Here is a 19,554-nt window from a genome sequence, read left to right as displayed (position 1 = left end):
GGTAAATCGGTGATGGGCACTGAGGAGGACACTTGGTGGAATGAGCACTGGGTGTTATACTACGTGTTGGCAAATCGAACTTCAATAAAAACAAATAATAAATAAATAATAAAACAAAATGTGTGAAAATTACTTGGCTATGGATAGGGTCAGTGTCCTGACTTAAATTTATTTATGTGAAAAACGGTATCTAGTGTGCAGCCCATGGAATATGTGAGAAATTTCTATACCTTTGTCTCTATTTTGTTCTAAACCTTCAACTACTCTAAAAAAAAAAAAAAAAAAGCTTTTTTTTTTTTTTTTTAAAGAAAAGACCAATATCTAGAACTGTTTAAGTATCTTCTGCCAAGGACCCTGTTAAGTTTCCCTTCAACATCATCCAGATTATGTTTCATAGACGTCATAAAACTTTCTTTTTTTAGGGTGTTGTGACATTTTAGACCATCTACTAAAGCAACTGCATGTTCCATAGAAGAATGGACCTCAGCAGCAGGATATGTATTGTTGCTATCCAGACATCCTTGGACAAAAACATTGTTATTTTGCCCCAGTGCACACTGACAGAATGAACTTGGCAATGGCCTTTGAATACAAAAGGCTATTCCACAGAAGTTAAAGTCTGGCTTTTCGGGGAAAAATTTTCATTAGAAGTTACATCAACCCTGGCAGTGAAGCTGAGACCATGGAACATTCTCAGACACAGCAGGGGCACTCCCAGCTCCAGCTGAGATGAGTCACCAAGCAAAGGAGGCAGCACAAATGACCTCAAGTGAATCAAAGGGCACTGTAACTCCTGTCGAGGGTGTAGCTGCAGCTAGCCCCAGGCTGGAGCAAAGCAAGCATTCCAGATGCTCTTTCTCAACTCCCATTCCTGATATTAAACATTCTCCTGACACCCTGTATTCTCCCACTGAGGACAGATCACCATCCTAATATTATTTATTTGTGTGAGTTTTCCAAAAAATACCTAGTGAATTATTTTTGTTATTTAAAATTTTTGATTTGTGCTTACTTTTGAATAGCTTAAGACTTTATTGCACAGAGTCGTTTGCCAGTCATCCAGCTTTCCCAAATGAGAACATCTGATATAACCACGGTGCATTGTCTGAAGCAGCAAGTTGCTGGTACAATATCACCAACTAAACTACAGACAGCATTGTCATTCTGTCAGGGTTTTCAGGTACCTTTTTTTTTGGAGGAGAAGGGTACCTAGACTAGGAAATCTTGTCACATACAAGTATACATTTGTGTAACTATCACAATCAGAAAACAGAGCTATCCCATCACCACAGAGAAACCTCCTCATTTTACCCCTTAATAGTCAAATCCTATACCCAACCTTAATTCTGAGTCCCTTCTCCACCACTATGGTGGTGTCATTTGAATAGTACTATGAAAGTGGAATTGCGCATTGTGTGACCTTTCTAGATTGTCTTGTTCAGTCCACATAATAACATTGGGAACCACAAACATTCATGTCAATAGCTCATTCCTTTTTACTGCTGAGTGGTTTTTCAGTGGTTGCATGTCTGTTTTTGCATTCATCCATTTAAGAACATTTGGGGTGTTTTCGAGTTTTAGTTATATAAATAAACCTGCTATGAACATTCATGGAAGTTTTCTGTGAACACAGGCTTCCTGTATCTAGTATAAATACCCAGTAGTGTGAAGGCTGAGTTATATGTTAAATGAATGTTTCATTTTATAAGAAATTGCAAACTTTTTATTAACATGTCTGTAAATTCCTACCAGTGATGTGTGAAAAATAGATACATTTTTGTTTCATTTCCTCATTGGCATTTCTTCTTATTATTTTTTTTATTTTAGCCACTCTGACATATGTATAGTGGTATTTGTCTGATTGCTGTTCATTGTGTTTCTCTCCCATTAGGTGGTCAGTTCTAGAGTTTGGAAATTTGTCTTGTTTATGGCCTGACCGAGTTGGCACTCACTAAACATGTGTTGTCTAGCTGAGAGGATGCAAGAGCCAAGAAAGTAAGGGTGAATCTGAAGGTGGAAGGTAGAAGGCAGAAGGCAGGAGATGGAGGGAGAACAAGGGAAAAGAATGAAGAATCTGTGGAGACACAGTGTTGGCTCAAAGTCCAGGCTACTATGTTGTCTGTGACACCAGACTACAGGATTGTCCAATCATGAGAATATTTCTGCTATTGCCTGGACAGCTGTTCCTTAAAAACAAATGAGGGCTTCAACGATATGTCACCCCTTCCATTTTTTGCTAAGATCACACCTAAGGCAAGAGGGGAGAAGGAGCACCTCTTTTCCCTTGACCTCCGACTCAGTACTTTGTTCTAGATGAGGCCCATTTCTACTTAGAGCAGACTGAAAGAAAACGCATCTGCTGCATGCAGGGGGCTGTATTCAACTTTGAGCCAGACTTTTCCTCTTGGGAAGCCTCTAGTTTTCCTTCCTGTTTTATACTGATGCTGTTTTTGTGGGTGACAGGAGAGAATGCAGTAAAGGCAAATTATTTTGACAAATTGTGGGTGTGGCTTACACACATTCCTTGTGCCCACTAAGAAAATGGGAGAGAAGGTTGTTTTAGATTCTTTTCTAGTGATCGTTTCCTCTTGTAGGAACTCCTGTTCCTTCGTTCACTTGAATACTCCACCCTGCTCATCGCCTCAAATCCTTCCCCACCACTACATACTGAATTCCTTCTCTCTTCTGAAGGAATGATAAGATTTACTCTATTATCTTTCCCATTACCAAATACTACTGTTCTTTTTTGGGAATTTTAGGCAACAGCCAGTGAAGCAGAGTGTTTCCGTCCATCCCATAAGCCTCTGAACTCAGGAAGCTGGATAACACGGATGGTTATTCATTTTGCCTATTTACAAAGTGAACCCTACCTATAAGACATGGCCTTATACTGGTTCTGTTTGCTACGTTTTTATAAAAATAAACTTCTGTGAAAGAACTTTATATGAAAATGCTTGATTTATTTAGTCTGATGTTACATGCACTGTATCACATTTGGTACAAAACATCCAAGATTCAGAATTTTTTTAGAATTTTAAATAATAAATATATTTAGCTTCTTGGGATTTGGCAACCTACTTTAAAAAATTTTCAAGCATCATTGGAGATATTCTAAAACCACATATTTCAGAATTATTCAACTGATATTTATAATGAAACAACAACAGGCAATTCACCATGCTAAACTCTATAGGGATTACTAAAGGAAATGATGGAAACTTTTCAGTTAAATCACATTAGACAATCCAGTGGACAGGGATTTTTAAATATCTTAAGAGGATTTTTAAAAGTTCAATATTTTATTATAGCTTTTTTGCTGTACTTGGGTCAACTTTAAGTCAATCCTTTGTTCATCATAATGAAGTAAGGCAAAGATTTAAAGTCAGTTCTTCATGTCAAAGTAGGTACTTAAAACTACTATGAGTTGGAATCTAAGCATGTGTAAAGAACATGTTTTTTTGTATATAGGTAATATTTTTTTTTTTTTTTTTATAAATTTTTATTTATTTATGATAGTCACAGAGAGAGAGAGAGAGGCAGAGACACAGGCAGAGGGAGAAGCAGGCTCCATGCACCGGGAGCCCGACGTGGGATTCGATCCTGGGTCTTCAGGATCGCGCCCTGGGCCAAAGGCAGGCGCCAAACCGCTGCGCCACCTAGGGATCCCTGTATATAGGTAATATTGACCACAGTCAAAGCTCTCCTCCTCTGCAGGCTCTTTGCTTACTTCTACCTCTCAGTTCCCCTTTCATCCTGGTAGATAGTGTTCAAGAGTATAATTTATAAATTAGAGTTGAATGAGACTAAATCACATAAAAATAATATTTTTATTGGAGACACAGGCATATCTTACTTAAAGATCTTAATTTAAATAAATTCATCTATAAGTAATAACCGAAAATAAGTTAAAAGTTCTAAAAATACCACTAACACTTAGGGTAAATACAACACTTAGCTATGTACAACATGCATGTCAAATATTACAAGTAATTTTGCACACAAGAAGTGAAAAGAAACTATGTCTTATGGCCATCAGAACTGATGATATATTAGCTATGTAAAGAGGACTCAAAAATAAGAGATTTTAAAAAATCATATCTAGGACCTGTTTTTCCCACTATATTTGAGCTTCAGCTTTCTTTTTGATGAGTGAAGTTCAAGCCTGTAGCAAAGTGTGTGACTCAAGGTGAGTGGCTGATGAAAAGTTAAAATTGTTTAAAGGATACATACAGACTTCCTGCAGAGCCCATATGTACAACTACATCTCAATTAAGAAAAGGACAGACTACAGGAAATCTCTGTTAGCCATAAAAATAGTAGATTTTAAAAGAAGGAAAGAGAAAATTTCTCTAATTAGAAATCACAAAAGTGACAGAAGAAAACTGACAGCCTAAGAAGTAAGCTAAGTATACCACATTTACCCAGTTTTCCAAGTGCCATGCCCATATATGTATGGTTTCTGGCTAGGGGATGAAACTGTCAAAATTTACTCTAGACACTGTGGTTTTAAAATTTGGGGACTATGGAGTTTTAAAGAACAAAGTACTTCATATCAGGACTGAAGAGTCTGTGGAAAGCAACACCATTCTTGCAAATCCACTGCACCATCTGAGTGATGGATCTCTGACTCTAGCGAGATTAACAAATGAGTTCAAGCATTGGAGAATTTCCTCAACTGTCCGGGGAAATCCTCTACAGGGAGCTAGTGAAGCAGATGCCAAGAGTTTGGGGGAAAATTCCTCCACTGTTTCCTGTTTACAAAGTATGTTCTCACCCATGCTCATGATTCTGCTGGCGAGTGTCAAGCTGTTAGTAGAGTACAGAAGTATATTTTTTTTTAACATAAAGAATGAATAGATTAAATAATAGAGACTGGAAGTAATGATGAAGATGGCAAGATCAGAATTAAAAGGGGGAAATTACATTAGATAACAAAACGAAAAAAATGAGAAATAAGAGAACAGAAAGTTAAAGACCTAAACAATTTCAAAATGGAAGGTGAAGTATGAGATGCAAGTCACAGTGAAACAACAAATTGGAAATTTTATTTTATTTTTAAAGATTTTATTCATTTATTTTAGAGACAGAGAGAAAGTGAATGAGGGAGGTGTAGAGGTGAAGGGAGAGGGAGAGAATCTCAAGCAGACTGCACTGAACTCACATCTTGGTGTCAGCTTAATGAGACTGAGCTGAAACCAAGAATCAAGGATAAATAGGATGAGCTTCCCAGGCACCCCTAAATTGGAAATTTTAAAAAGAAGCTTAGGGGGCACCTGGTGGCTTAGATGGTTAGTGTCTCCTTTGGCTCACAGTCTTGGGGTTCTGGGATAGAGCCCTGCATCAGGCTCCCAACTCAGGAGGGAGTTGGCTTCTCCCTCTGCCTCTGTTTCTCTCCCTACTTGTGCTCTCTCTGTCTCTGTCTCTCTGTCTCTGTCTTGCAAATAAATAAGTAAAAAACCTTTTAAAAAATAAATAAAAAGAGGCTTAGAATCATCTCTGTAAAAGGTTAAGAGACCTGAGATTGATCTCTGAGCTAAACCCTCAGAAAGTTTAAACTTCAGGTAACTGAATTTGGAGTCAGCACCAATAAACATAATAGGGAAGGAAGTAGATTGGGTGAGTGTGAAAGGTTCACACTCAGGTTCTGAGGCTCACAAGATCTGCAGCCAGGTACACAGCATGCTCTCCAGTGGTTAGTAAGGAGAAAGACTTCCTTTGGAGTACAGATCCCACTCCCACCCCACTCTATTTCATTGTCCATATCTTTCCTTATTTTTGCTTACCAGAATATCATTATATTTAGTTAGGATTATTTGGAAAAGCCTGTTTTTCCAGACATATACTAATGAGAGAATACAAGTTATGGAATAATTTCTCAAGGTGAAGTGAAGTTACTGTAATCAAATATGGGAGAAAAAAGGCTCACAAAGCAATAAAAAAGAAAGCAGACCTTAAAGCTATTCATATACAAAACTCATCATATAAAAGACAAGAATGGTGGATTGATTCATTTAAACTCTGAACTAGTGGAGTTAGAGCATCCAGTTTGGATTGCATCTCATTTAATCTATTTTAAATTTTGGCTTGATTAGATCTCAATTCTGCAGTAACAAAGACTCTAGAGTCCTTTATACCTTTTTCCAGAGCCACCAGTAGCTTTATAATTGTGCCACTGAACTGACTTTCTGACATCGTATTGAAATCCATATTCTGTAACTGTGTGGCAGAGAGCTCTGTTTCTGTTTTTTTCTTTTTTGATGAATTCTTCCTTCTTGTCATTTTGTCCAGTGCAGAGTGACTATATGAGCGGGCTGAGTTAAATATATCCACCATGACCTAAGTAAATACTCCCTAGATGATTCCAAAGAGGTCAGAGAACAGATAATGAAAAAGGAGATCAGAACAAAATAAAACAAAAGAACCAGTAAAGTGAAAAGCAAATTTTAAAACAAAGTATTAAAAATAAAAAGCCGAAAACCACAAGAAGAAGAAAAAATAAGAAGAAAAAAGGAAAGTGAAAAAATGAGGAAAAAGAGAAAAAAGAAGAGGGGCTGCTGGGGGATGGTGGTGAAGAAGTTGTAGTGGAGGGAGAATGTAGTCTACCTGAGGGGTCCTAGAGGGTGATCCTCTTGGCTCTGAGTGTATTTTGTTCCGTGTTTTAGAAGATGCTCAATCCCAAATTTATATAAACCAGAAATACTTATTGGAAGCCCCAACATTGACCACCAAAACATAAACAAGATAAAAGAGGGGGAAGAATGGGAAAAGCCTTCTCACAGGGTGAACCAACACATGTTCTACTTGGTTCTGGGTGTATGCTGGTTATGTTTTAGGCAGTACTAACTTCTACCATTGTAAAACAAAATGAAGCAGAGAAAACATAACAACAACAACAAAACCCCAAAAGAACAACCCATATCTTGTATATCTCCCAAAATTAAACTGAATACATTGAAGGGAGTCCAGAAGTGAAAAATATATCTAAGACATGTAATTGTAGAAATATGAAAGTCAAAAAGGAAAAAACTTAAAAATGAAGAGCAGGTAAAATATTAAAGTGGGAAAAGAGAAAAAGATTGGGCATTTTTAGTCTGATATAAAAACAAGTCATAATGGAAAAAGAAAAAAAAAAAAAAGAAAAAGGGTCCCTCTAGTTCTATATACTATTTTCCCTCAAGTTTCCCTCAGTCCTGGAGCTTTCCAGTGCTGCTGGGTCAAGAACTTGCTCTTCCCCTGTCCTGCCAGCTGGTCTTCTGGGGGAGGGGCTGCTGTGCTGACTCTGTGTGTGTACCTGGGGGAGATGCCCCGTCCCCTACCAGGTACTGGGCTCAATGGGAGCTGTTTACCCCATGAGGCCTCTGTCCCTTGGTGGCCCTGCCCCTCCTAGGCATGAGGTGACACAAGGAGGCACAATAATACCGCGGCGGCCAGCTCTCCAGCTCTGGAGTCAGCTCCCTCAGTAACCATCTGCAGCTCCCAGTCCACACTGGCCTCGATGCTCCCACATTGAGGAGCATGCTGTGGGGGACACCCACAGCAGGAGAGTCCTTACTGTCCTGTGCCCTCCCTGATTCCACCTGCCCTAGGGAGTAATGCAGGATCCCCAGCTATATCTGCTTGGTGCCCTGGGATCTGGGCCCTGTGCTGCTGGACCCCTGCTCCCAGGGCCACCTCTCCAACGGCGATCCGGGGCTCAGCCATCTCCATCCGGAGCCCCAGCCTGACTCTCTGGCTTCTCCCCGATGCCCGAGGGGCTGCACACTCCAGCCCTTTACCAAGATCAGCTAATGGTTTGCGGTGCGCTTTCCCCCAAGCCACTCCTCCTCAAATAGTGACCCCGGGGATCTGGAGGCTTCCCTGCCCCTCCTGTGGTTCTGACCGATTTCTCTGCTGAGCACTATTCTGTCCAGGACAACTCAGGCACAGATTTTTAGAGTTCCCGTTTCTCCTGTGTGGGGCTTTCCCGTCCCGAGGCTCCTGCTGCCCTGCATTAGCCCTGCTCCTTGAGGGCCCCTCCCTGACTTGATTCTGTTTTATTTATTATCTTATTCTACCTTCCTACCTTGTTAGAAGTGAAAACCCTTCTCCCTTCTCTCTGTGGTGTTCTGGCTGTCCTCTCTTTAAATCACAGGTCAAGGGACGCCTGGGTGGCTCAGCAGTTTAGTGCCTGCCTTCAGCCCATGGAGTGATCCTGGAGTCCAGGGATCAAGTCCCACATCAGGCTCCCTGCATAGAGCCTGCTTCTCCCTCTTCCTAGTTTTCTGCCTCTCTGTGTCTTTCTTGAATAAATAAATGAAATATTTAAAAAAAAATCTCAGGTCGAATTTGTAGGTGTTCAGGATGTTCTAAAAGTCATTTAGGTGAGTTGGTGGGGCTGGGTGAGTTGAGGCCCCTACTCTTCTGCCATCCTCTAATTTTCACATACTTAGTAGACATTAGTATTAGCATGGTACTTATTGTTCCATCTTTTTAACTTTTAATGGATTTGTACCTTTATATTTAAAGTGAGTTTCTTTTGGGCAGTGTATAGCTGGGTCTTGCTATTTTATCTCATCTGGTCATTTCTGAGTTTCAGTTATTTTTTTAAAGGGGGGAGGGACAGAGGGATAACCATAAGTAGGTTCCACTCCCAGAATGGAGGGGGTGGGTATGGGGTAGGTAGAAAAGGGAGGCTTTATCTTTCAACTGTGAGATCATGACCTGAGCCCAAACCAAGTGTTGGATGCATAACGGACTGAGCCATTCAAGTGCCCCTGCTCATTTCTGTATTTTAATTGAAGCCTTTAGACCATTATATTCAATATAATTATTATTATGGTTGGGTTCAAATCTATTTATCTTACTATTTCCTTTTGTTCTGTTTCTTTTTTGTTCAGTTTTCTCTCTTTTTATACCTTATTTTGGGTTAATTGAGTATTATGTACAACTCCAATTTGTTTTCTTGCTGACTACCTATGACTATTAAGTTATGTCATGTTAATGGTAGCCAGAGGGTTTAGAGTGTATATTTTTAACTTTGCCCATCTTGCCTTCAAGAGATTTATCATTACTTTGCATAGAGTGTAAGAACCCTTAACAGTATATTCCCATTTTTCCTCTTCGGAACTTTTTGCTGTTATTGTCATATACTTTACTTCTGCATGTGTTATAAACCCCAGGATATGTGGCATTATTTTTGTTTCAACAGTGTATGACCCTTCAGGAAATTTTGATAATAAGAAACATTTGACCCATGTGATCTGCATTCCAGTGACCTTCCTTTCTCTGTGTAGATGCAGCTTTCCATCTGGTATCCTTTGCCTTTTGCTTGTCAGATTTCCCTTAACATTTCCTGCACTGCAGGGCTGCTAGCAAGGAATTCATTCCACCTTTGTATTCTGCAAAAGTCTTTATTTCACCATCTTTTTGAAAGACATTTTTGCTGGGAATTCCAGGTTGTCAGTTTTCTTTTCAGTGCTTTAGACATAGTGGCCCTTTTCCATGATTTCTGAAGAGAATGTACAGTCATCATCTTTATTCTTTTTGCATAGTGGGTCTTTTTCTCTGACGGCTTTCTATATGTCACTACAGTTTTAAGCAATTTGATGATATGTCTTGATGTAATTTTCTCCATCGTTCTTGTGCTTGGAGTTTATAGGGATTCTTGGATCTGGGATTTATACTTTTCATCCTATTTAGAGAAGGGTTGGCTATCATTTCTTTAACTTTTTTTTTTTTCTGTCTCCCATTCTCCTTTAGGGACTCCAGTGATTTCTATATTAGGCTTCTTGAAGTTGTCCCACAGTATTTGGTGTTTTCTTCTTCCTTCCTTCCTTTCTTTCTTTCTTTCTTTCTTTCTTTCTTTCTTTCTTTCTTTCTTTCTTTCTTTTCCTTTCTTTCTTTCTGTCTTATTTTTCCAGAGAAGTCTTTTCTCTCACTATGCTTCATGTTCATATTTCTTATTGCTATGTCTTTTCAATAATGTCTTTCCAGTAATGTATTTTGCTACTACCCTGTGTATTCTTCATCAAAGAAATCATAGCTTTCATTTCTAGAAATTTGAATTGAATTTTTTATATCTATCCTTTCTCTTTTTAACATGTTCAATCTTTCCTATAGTTTCTTGAATATGTAGAACAGAGTTATAACTGTTGTAACAGCCTTGGCTACTGATCCATCACTTGAACAACTCTAGATCAGTTCTAACCCATTTACCTTCCCCTCCAACTATAGATTGGATCTTCCTGCTTCTTTACAGGACTTTTTTTTTTTTTTTTTAGTTCTTTTTGATTAAAGGTGGACATTTTGAAGTTTAGTAATGGTTGCTGGATATTTTTATATTACTATATGTAGTCTTGAATTTTGTTCAGGAAAGTTACCTGGAAACAGTGTAATCTCCAGATCTTTTAAGCTTTGTCAGTGGAAATATTTGGTCCAGGGTTAATTTTTTCCTCACTACTAAAGCAAGATTTGTCCTAGCATTTTAATCAGTGCCCCATTAATTAGGAGTTTTTCACTCTGGCTCATGGAAGCAGACACTAGCATTACTTCCAGTATTGGGTCACCTCCAGGCACTATTCCTTCCAGTCAGTTCAGCATGAGCTGATTAGTAGTCACCTGAATACTTACTGGGAGCCCCTGAAGATTTCTGGGGTTTTCTCTCTGCATTTCTTTCTTGTCTCATACCCTTCCTGTGAATTCCAGCATCCTTGGCTTTCTTGTAAGTCCAGTTCTGTCTCCTCAACTCAGGGACACTACTGGATTCCTTTGATAACAGTCTAGATAGATACTCATAAAATTGATCAGCTTATCAGTCATCAAATCTCATTATGCATGATATTTGAAATGACCTGGTTTCCATCTGACTTTTCATTTGTCCCACAAAGGAGGAGAAAAGCTTGTGTACCTCATCAGTGAGATTCCTTGGGCATGGGACAGGAATGGGAAGTTTCTATCCATTTTATGGGGCCCAGTTTATTCATTTTCATTCTTTTTTAAGATATTATTTATTTGAGAGATGGAAAGAGCGAGAATGAGCTGGGGGGAGGGGCAGAAGGAGAGGGAGAAGCAGGCTCTCCCCTGACCAGGAAGCCTGATGTGGGGCTGGATCCTGGGGCCCTGGAATCAGGACCTGAGCCGAAGACAGACATTTTACTGACTGAGCCACCCAGGTGCATGGGGCCCAGATTTAAAGGAACACTAAGACCAGAATGGAGTGCAGAGCTAAGAGGATCGGAAAGCCAAAGTTCAAGTCAGAGTGGTGCAAGCCACAGGAAGCCAGACATCCAAACCCAAGGGGCCAGTTGTAGGTGTTCATTCCTCCAGGACTCTTTCTTGACTCTTCCCATCCCTTACATCTGAATTAGCAACTCCTCATCTATTACCCAAGAGCACCATGTGCTCCCTTTTTCAGAGGATTTATTATTATATATTCCCTGTATATTTTTGTATGTCCTCTGGCCTGTAAATTCCACAAAGACAAGAATTATAATTGTCTTGTTTATTGATGTCTCGCTTGTAATATACTACCACATACAGTAAGTGTCCAATAAATATTTGTTGAATAAATGTATTCTTTTATAAATTATTAGATGAAAATTCAGGTTGCTTTGAAGACCAATCTCCTCTAACTTCCTTGTTGCATTTAATGCCATGATCCTTTTTTCTTCATATTTCTCTCTTATTATTTCCCGGAGTTTCATCTTTTCCTAAATCTTATCCACTCTTTGAATTTAAGGTGGCAAACTCGGTATCTGTGGTATCTGTGGTGGCCAACCCGATAATAGAAATAAGCATTATATTTGTCAATTACAAGAAAATTTGGAATGAAGAGGTCTGTGGCTAATTCAAAGAACATAAACCTCAACTAAAAGTTTCAATTTTTAAAATTAAATAAAAATTTTAAATGCTGAGTAAGCCCTACAAAACATACTTATGTGATTTAGCAATTTCCAGTATTAAATGTTGGTGTTCATCAGGGTTCTGTCTTTCTTGGGGTTCACTGTTGTTTGTATCATGATAATTTCTGGCCTCAAACATATTGGACTACATACACCAACATACATATGTATACACACATATATATATGTATATATATATACATACATAGATAATATATATAAAATTATATAATTTATATATATGTATTATATATTTTGTAACTTATATGATTATATGTAATCTATGGTATATATTATATAAGAATATATATGGCATATATATATGTATTTGTTGTAACCCTAATAGAACTCAACTTGCTCCAAAAAGTCCATGTTCTTATCTATCCATTTTTTTTAGAAGATTTTGTTTATTTATTTGAGAGAGAGGGAGAGAGAGAGAGCAAGAGCAGGGGGAGGGAAGGAAGGGGGATGGGAGCAGAGATTCCCTGCTGAATAGGGAGCCCTATGTGAGGGCTCAATACCAGGACCCTGGGATCATGACCTGAGCTGAAGGCAGCTGCTTAATTGATGAGCCACCCAGGAACCCTTTATCTATTTCCTTTTTTGTGAACTAGCTCCATAGGCTTCTCACTTACCTAAACTGGAATTTAAGTTTATCATAGATGTTACCCACTTCTTCAATCCTCATATGAGATCGTCAATCCCCTATGTCTTGTAGATCCTTGTATACTATCTCTATCTTCAATTCAATTCAAATTATTATCTTTCGGGATCCCTGGGTGGCGCAGTGGTTTGGCGCCGGCCTTTGGCCCAGGGCGTGATCCTGGAGACCCGGGATCGAATCCCACGTCAGGCTCCCGGTGCATGGAGCCTGCTTCTCCCTCTGCTTCTCCCTCTGCCTCTCTCAATCTCTCTCTCTCTCCTCTATGTGACTATCATAAAAAAAAAAAATTATTATCTTTCAGTTTGATCTTTCATCATAGTTACCTTGTCAGTGATTCTAATATCTGGATGTGTGTCAGAATCACATTGAACATTTCATGCAAGCTTCCCATTCCCAGTCCCCAGGTCATAACTACTGAACCATAATCTCAGGGGACGGGCTTGGAACACTCACAATTGGTTAATTCTAGCAATGCACTAGCTTCTCAAAAATACTCAGGAGGTGACACCTGAGTGGCTTAGTCTGTCAGGAGTTCGACTCTTGATTTTGGCTCAGGTCATGATTGCAGGGTTGTGAAATTCTTTGAGGACCACATCAGGCTCCATGCTGGGTGTGGAGCCTACCTAAGATTCCCTCTCTCCCTCTCCCTCTGCCCATTCCCCCTCTCTCTTCCTTTCTCTAAAAAACAACAAACAAACAAAAAAACACCCCACATCAATATTCTTATTATATCACATCACTCTGTATTTCCAATAAACCTATTCACACTTGGGCTGCTCTCTTCCTTTCACTTCCCAGAGAAGACAGTACCTCATCATCTCACTACAAAGAGAAACCATAGTTCAAGATGCTGCAAGATAGCCCAGAAATGCCTCAAGCTTCAGAACTTTAACAGTGGACCATGCAAGTCAAAAGGAAAAATAAGGGCAAGTTTTATGAGCTAGAAAACTATCCAGAAACTCAGAGCCAAAAACCTAATTGCAACACCAAGAAATGAAATCATTTTCCTCAAAAAATAATTTATCTTCCTCATGGTTCTCATGGAAGAATTGTTACTGAATGCTTAAAAGAAGGATTTCTGTCAGTTTTGTTGACAGACTTGAGCTAGAAGTCAAATGTACTAGAAATGAAAGACACGTGAAATGCAGCCTTGCCTACATCAAGGGACTGGCGAAAATCCCTCAGACATAGTAAATAGCTCTCCATTTTATCATTCAGACATTTGTTCGTCTTTAACAGGAATACAGATTCTAAAAAGAACACATTTTCATAAGTAGATGAAAACAATTAAAAAACTAAAGTAACAGTTACAGAGTTTCTTAAATAAAACTCCTATATAAGACATACTCTTTTTTTTCAACATGACAGTGCTGATTGTCAACCCAGTTCAACAAAAGGAATGGTCGAGGGTCCCTGTGGGCCATGTGGTTAGGAGCGGGCAGCAGGTGCCATCTTGTGGTACAAATGAGGAATGATCTGACATGCAAGCAAGCCAACTGCTCTCATCACATACTTGACTTCTTGTTTTGGAACCATGGAGTTCATAAGGGCATCTGTTTTATCGCCAAATACAACAGACACACGCAAACGTTCCTTTTGTAACAACTGGAACCTTCCGGGATAGGCCACTACAGAGGGCGTTTTGGATTTTAGTTTCTTTTAGAGCCAATTAGGAGCACAGTGCCCTCTTGTGGTAGATTTGTCACCTTTGCAAAGAGAGTGGCAAATTCTCTGGAAGGAATCCAAAAAAGAATTTAAGAAGGATTTGGATATTGTTCAAAGGTTAGGTGGGCATTTGAGGATCTGAAATCCTAATAGATTTAGAAATCTTGAATGCAATCCTAATATACTTAATATTTTCTATTATTACATAAGAAGGATAAGAAAGTTAATCTTAATATAGACTTTTAAAGACATACATTATAAAGTTCAGTCTTAGTTTTGAACCCCTTGCTTCCCAGTCTCTTGTCTTGCACACATTAGTGAAATCTATCAAAAACAATGACACATCCAGCTGTTCCTAGTCACTTCAAATTGAAAGAAACAAGCAAATCTATTGCCAATGTCCATTTGTGAGAAGTGCTGGAAATTTAGATTTATCTCAAGAATCTGAATGTTTAGCAGGTGTCTGGCATAATAAAAATGTATTGATTTCATTGATATGTTTTTTTAAATGAACAGAAAGCTTCACATTTCATTTACCTGTCTGTAAGAATTGAGGTATGATTCTTCTCATTAAACAGATGAACTGGTGGGATCTGTTTTGGGAACTTGAAATCTGGGAACTTTTATATTTTAAAACAGAAATTTTAATATTTAATATTAATATTTCTACCTGGAGATAAATTATTGTATTAAGAGTGTTCATAGTGCCTCAAAATATCAGGAGCTAACTATATGCAAGGTGAATAGAGAGAAAAGATAAGTTCTCACTTTCAAAGAGTATGCTAAGTGTTGTGTTCAAGACTGGGAATCTGAAAAACCACCGAGGAGCCGACACCGATGCAAGTACACGAGGGTTTATTAACAAGCTCGAGCTTGGGTCCAAGTGCACCCGACACAGTGGAGCAGGGACTTGGACCCCAAGGTGGGTTCCAGCTTAGTTTTATGGGCTGGTCTAGGGGACCTCCAGAAGTGGTGGAGGAATTTCTCAAGTTCTGTTTACATTCTGATAAGGAGCTTTCAAGGGCATTAAGTTCTGTTCTCATTCTAATATGGGGCTTTCTAGGGCCCTAGGCTGTTTCCCTGCATTCCCCCCCCCCCACCCCCAACTGAAGTAAGGTAAAGTTCAGCTCTTATTCACAGGGGCCTGAGATGGCTGTGCTTGTGCTAACACTGGCCTTAATTTTCTTGGCCTCCACATTTCCCCCTCTCAGAGGAACCTAAGGAGGGACCCAATCATGGGTCCAGTTTGCTCTCAGAGTGAGCCAAGGGGAATGATTAAACCAGGATTCGAACCAACCTTGTTGCTATTCTCGTTCCCGTTTACGTCCCAGTGAAGAAGCAACATCCTACGTTTAAGGCAGCACATAACCCCCCCACCTTGTTGTAAGAAGACTAAGTCTAATCCCCTTCTATTTTGAAGGACAACTTCAGACTAGGGAGTCTTGGAGGTGGGAAATAAGTGAGAATGACACAGTCTTAGCTTTAGGGGATTGTCCTTGTCTGGTTGGCTTTTCCATTCTGGAACAAAGTCCTTGAGAATGGCGTGTGGATCAGCTGGACCCAGGGAGTAATCCCGTTGACCTTGAGAGCGGTGGGTTTGGTCAGGATCACGATGTAGGGTCCCTTCCGGTGTGGTTGAAGTGTCTGGTGTTGGTATCTCAGATGTACACCCAGTCACGGCCAATATTGATGGGGGTCTGGGGGTGTCACGGTCTGGTAGAGGGCCTTCAGCTTAGGCCACACCTGTTCATAGGTTCATTGTAACATTTGGAGGGAGAAAGGGAGTTGGTGATCATCAAACTCAGCAAGCACCTCAGGTTTTAAATTGGGGATAATAGGTGGAGGAATACCGAACATGATCTTGTAGGGGGTCAGTCCCATCTTATGTGGGGAATTTCATACCCTATATAGGGCGAAGGGGAGGAGAGTCACCCAGTCCCCGCCAGTCTCCAGGGCTAATTTAGTTAAGGTCTCCTTTAATGTTCTGTTCATCCTCTCTACCTGTCCTGAGCTCTGGGGCCTATATGCACAATGTAATTTCCAATCTGCCCCAAGTACTAGTGCCCCTCCCTGTGTTACCTTAGAGATGAATCCTGGGCTGTTGTCTGACACAATCTTAACAGGAAAACCATACCTCGGTAAGATGTCTTCCAGCAGTTTCTTGGTCACGGTCTGTTTCATGTTTGATTGGAAATGCCTCTGTCCATCCTGAAAAAGTATCTACAAACACTAGTAAATACCTGGATCTGTATTTTCCAGGTTTTACCTCAGTGAAGTCCACTTCCCAGTAGGTTCCTGGGCGGTCCCCCCAGAGCCGGGTACCCGGGTTAGATCCATGGGCAGTGGCATTAGTTAATTGGCATGCATGGCAGCTTGCCACAATCTGCTCGATCTTTGCTCGAGTCTTTAATAGTGATCTTTGCATATCGTATGAGGTCTTCCATCTTCCTTGTTCCCATATGAGACTCTGATACATTTTGGATAGGACTTGTCATCCTAGTTCCTCTGGCAGCCCTCCACCAGCCATGCAAGCATTGGGTCATAGGCAAGCGTTTGATCCAGTGTAAGTCAGCATCAGTATAGTTGGGGGTGTCTGGAAGAGTTGGTGCCCCTGGATTGGGTAGCATGGTTGTTAAGACCTGGGTCACCGAAAGGGCCGCCTCCTTTGCTTTCGAATCAGCTAGCCGGTTTCCCCTGGCTACTGGTGTGTCTGCCTTTTGGTGTCCTGGACAATGGATGATAGCTGGTGCCTTGGGCAGCCAGAAGGCCCTCAGGAGTTCAAGGATGTCTGTTTTGTTTTTAACAGTCTCTCCTTCTGCTGTCAGAAGCCCTCTCTCTCTGTAAAAGGCTCAGTGGATGTGAGCAGTGGTGAAGGTGTACCTGGTGTCGGTGTAGATGTTTACTCGTTTACCTTCTCCCATGGTCAGCGCCTTGGCCAGTGCGGTCAGTTCTGCCCATCCAGCCGAAGTTCCAGCTGCCAATGGCTCTGCCCAGCTGGTCTCCGTTTCCGTGGTTATGGCTGCCCTCGCATATCTGATTCCTTCTCGGACAAAACTGCTGCAGTCTGTGTGCCAGGTAGCGTCTGCATTTAGGAGTGGCTTGTCCTGGAGATCAGCTCTAATTCCGTGTACCAGTGCCAAAATTTCTTGACAGTCATGCAGAGGGGAGTCCCAGTCTGGGTTAGGGAGTAGCGTTACTGGATTCAGGGTTGTTGGTGGCTTAAATAACATTCTGGTAGGGTTTAGCAGTTGACTCTGATAATGAGTCAGATGGGCATTGTTGATCCAGCGGTCTGGGGGCTGAGTACCCCTTCAATAGTATGTTCTTACCCCATGGCCAGCTTGTCTGCATCCTTGATCATAGTGGCCACTGAAGCAATAATTTTTAAGCATAGGGGCCGCCCAACGGCCACCATGTCCAGCTTTTTGGAGAGATAGGCTATGGGTCTCTTCCAGGGACCTATGTACTAGACAATGACCCCTTTTGCCACCCCGTCTTTCTCGTCCATATACAGGTAGAAGGGATTGGCTGGGTCGGGCAATCTGAGAGCCGGGGCAGACAGCAAGGTCATTGAAGGCTCTGTTAATGGCCTCTGTCCATTCAAAATTTTGCTGGTGCCTGGTGGCTTCATAGAGGGGTCTGGCTATCTCGGCAAAACCCGGAATCCATAATCGACAGAACCCTGCTGACCCCAGGAATTCATGTACCTGGTGGACGGTTTGCGGCCATGGGATCCTTACGATGGTTTCCTTCCGTGCATCCGTCAACCATCTTTGTCCATCCTTTAATTTGTACCCAAGGTAGCTCACCTCTGCTTTGAAGATCTGGGCTTTTTTAGCTGAGGCCCGGTATCCTAGAGCTGCTATTGTCTGGAGCAAGTTGCTGGTGCCTCGCAGGCATGTGCCCTGGTCCTCCGCCACCAACAGGATATCCTCTACATATTACAATAAGGTCAAATAAGGGTGCTTGGAATGGAACTCACCCAAGTCTTCATGTAAGGCCTCATTGAAGATGGTTGGTGAATTTTTGAATCCTTGCGGTAGTCGAGTCCAGGAGAGCTGGCCATTGATGCCTTTCTCAGGGTCTGTCCATTCAAAGACGAAAACGTCTTGGCTCTTGGGTGCTAAAGGCAGGCAGTCCCTGAAGCCAGCTTCTTGAGGTGCCTCCATATTTCCTGTGGGTCATCCATGGTTGTGGCCAGCAGAATCTTGGCCAGGTTTCAGGTCTGCCGGTCACTTAGTTTGGCTTGTTGCTCTTCCGGACTTTCTCTCTTACTATAGACTATTTCTGCTACTATTACTAAGTCCTGCAAGCTCTTCTCTCCTAGTCTCTACTCTTCGCAATTTCTTTTTAATGTCCAGAGCAGCCTGGTTAACAAAGGTCATAATAATTGAGGCCTTTGTTTCTGGGGCTTCTGGTTTCATAGGGGTGTACTGCCTAAAAGCCTCTATGATTCTAAGAAGGCTGCTGGACTCTCATCCTTACCCTGTAAGGATACCTTGGCCAGATTGGTAGGCTTGTGCACGGCAGCCTTGAGACCTGCCATTAGAGTCTGGCAGTAGACCCAGAGCCTCTCCTTACCTTCAGCCAAGTTGTGGTCCCAGGTAGGGCAGGATAAGGGGAAGGCAGCATTTATGAGGTCTGGGTTTTGAGTCGTCTGTCTATCCTCTCCCAGGACAAACTTCCGGGCTTCCACCTGAATTCGTTCTCTCTCTTCGGTGGTGAAGACAACCTGCAAGAGATGTTGGCAGTCATCCCAAGTAGACTGGTGGGTAAAAAGAACAGTATCTAAAAGCCCGATTAGATCTCTCAGATTATCAGAGAACTTTGCATGTTGGGTTTTCCAATTATATAAATCACTGGTGGGGAATGGCCAATGTAACATTAGCTGTTCGCCAGTCTCGTCAGGGGGTCCCATGGCACCTGAGGGGAAGGGCGGTGGAGTCGCCGGCCCTGCATTTGGAGGTGGGGCCACCCGGTGGGTCCATCTGTGGTGACCTGCTGCTGGCCTGCGCACAGGGACTCCCTCGTCAGGGAGGGGTGGCACCCCTTCTGCAGCCAATGGAGGGGCGGAAGGGGGAGCGGGTGCCCGGTTGGGTGGTGGGAGAATCAGGTCCTCTGGGGAGGAATCCTGCAAGACCGGATATAGGGGCACTTGGGGAGTAGAGTCGGTCTCCTCAGCTTTCCGCAGGGCTAGAATCTTGGTAGGTCCTGCTTTGGGGGGTAAAAATGGTTTTAGCCAAGGAGGGGGATTCTCGATCATGTCCTGCCAGACCAGGATGTAGGGCACCTGGTCAGAGTGGCCGTCCGGTTTGTCCCTGAAGATCACGGCCTTAACCTGTAAGA

The 19,554-nt window shown here is 41.5% G+C and overlaps 1 pseudogene; it reads right to left on the bottom strand.

Moving 5' to 3' along the window:
• Nucleotides 1–15,329: 15,329 nt before the first annotated feature.
• On the bottom strand, nt 15,330–18,611 carry LOC125755583 (uncharacterized; annotated as a pseudogene).
• Nucleotides 18,612–19,554: the final 943 nt, after the last annotated feature.

The sequence above is a fragment of the Canis lupus genome, chromosome 1, assembly GCF_003254725.2.
Source record: "Canis lupus dingo isolate Sandy chromosome 1, ASM325472v2, whole genome shotgun sequence".
NCBI classification, from domain to species: domain Eukaryota; kingdom Metazoa; phylum Chordata; class Mammalia; order Carnivora; family Canidae; genus Canis; species Canis lupus.
The sequence above is the reverse complement of the archived record's forward strand: the minus strand, read 5'-3'. Positions and strand labels throughout refer to the sequence as shown.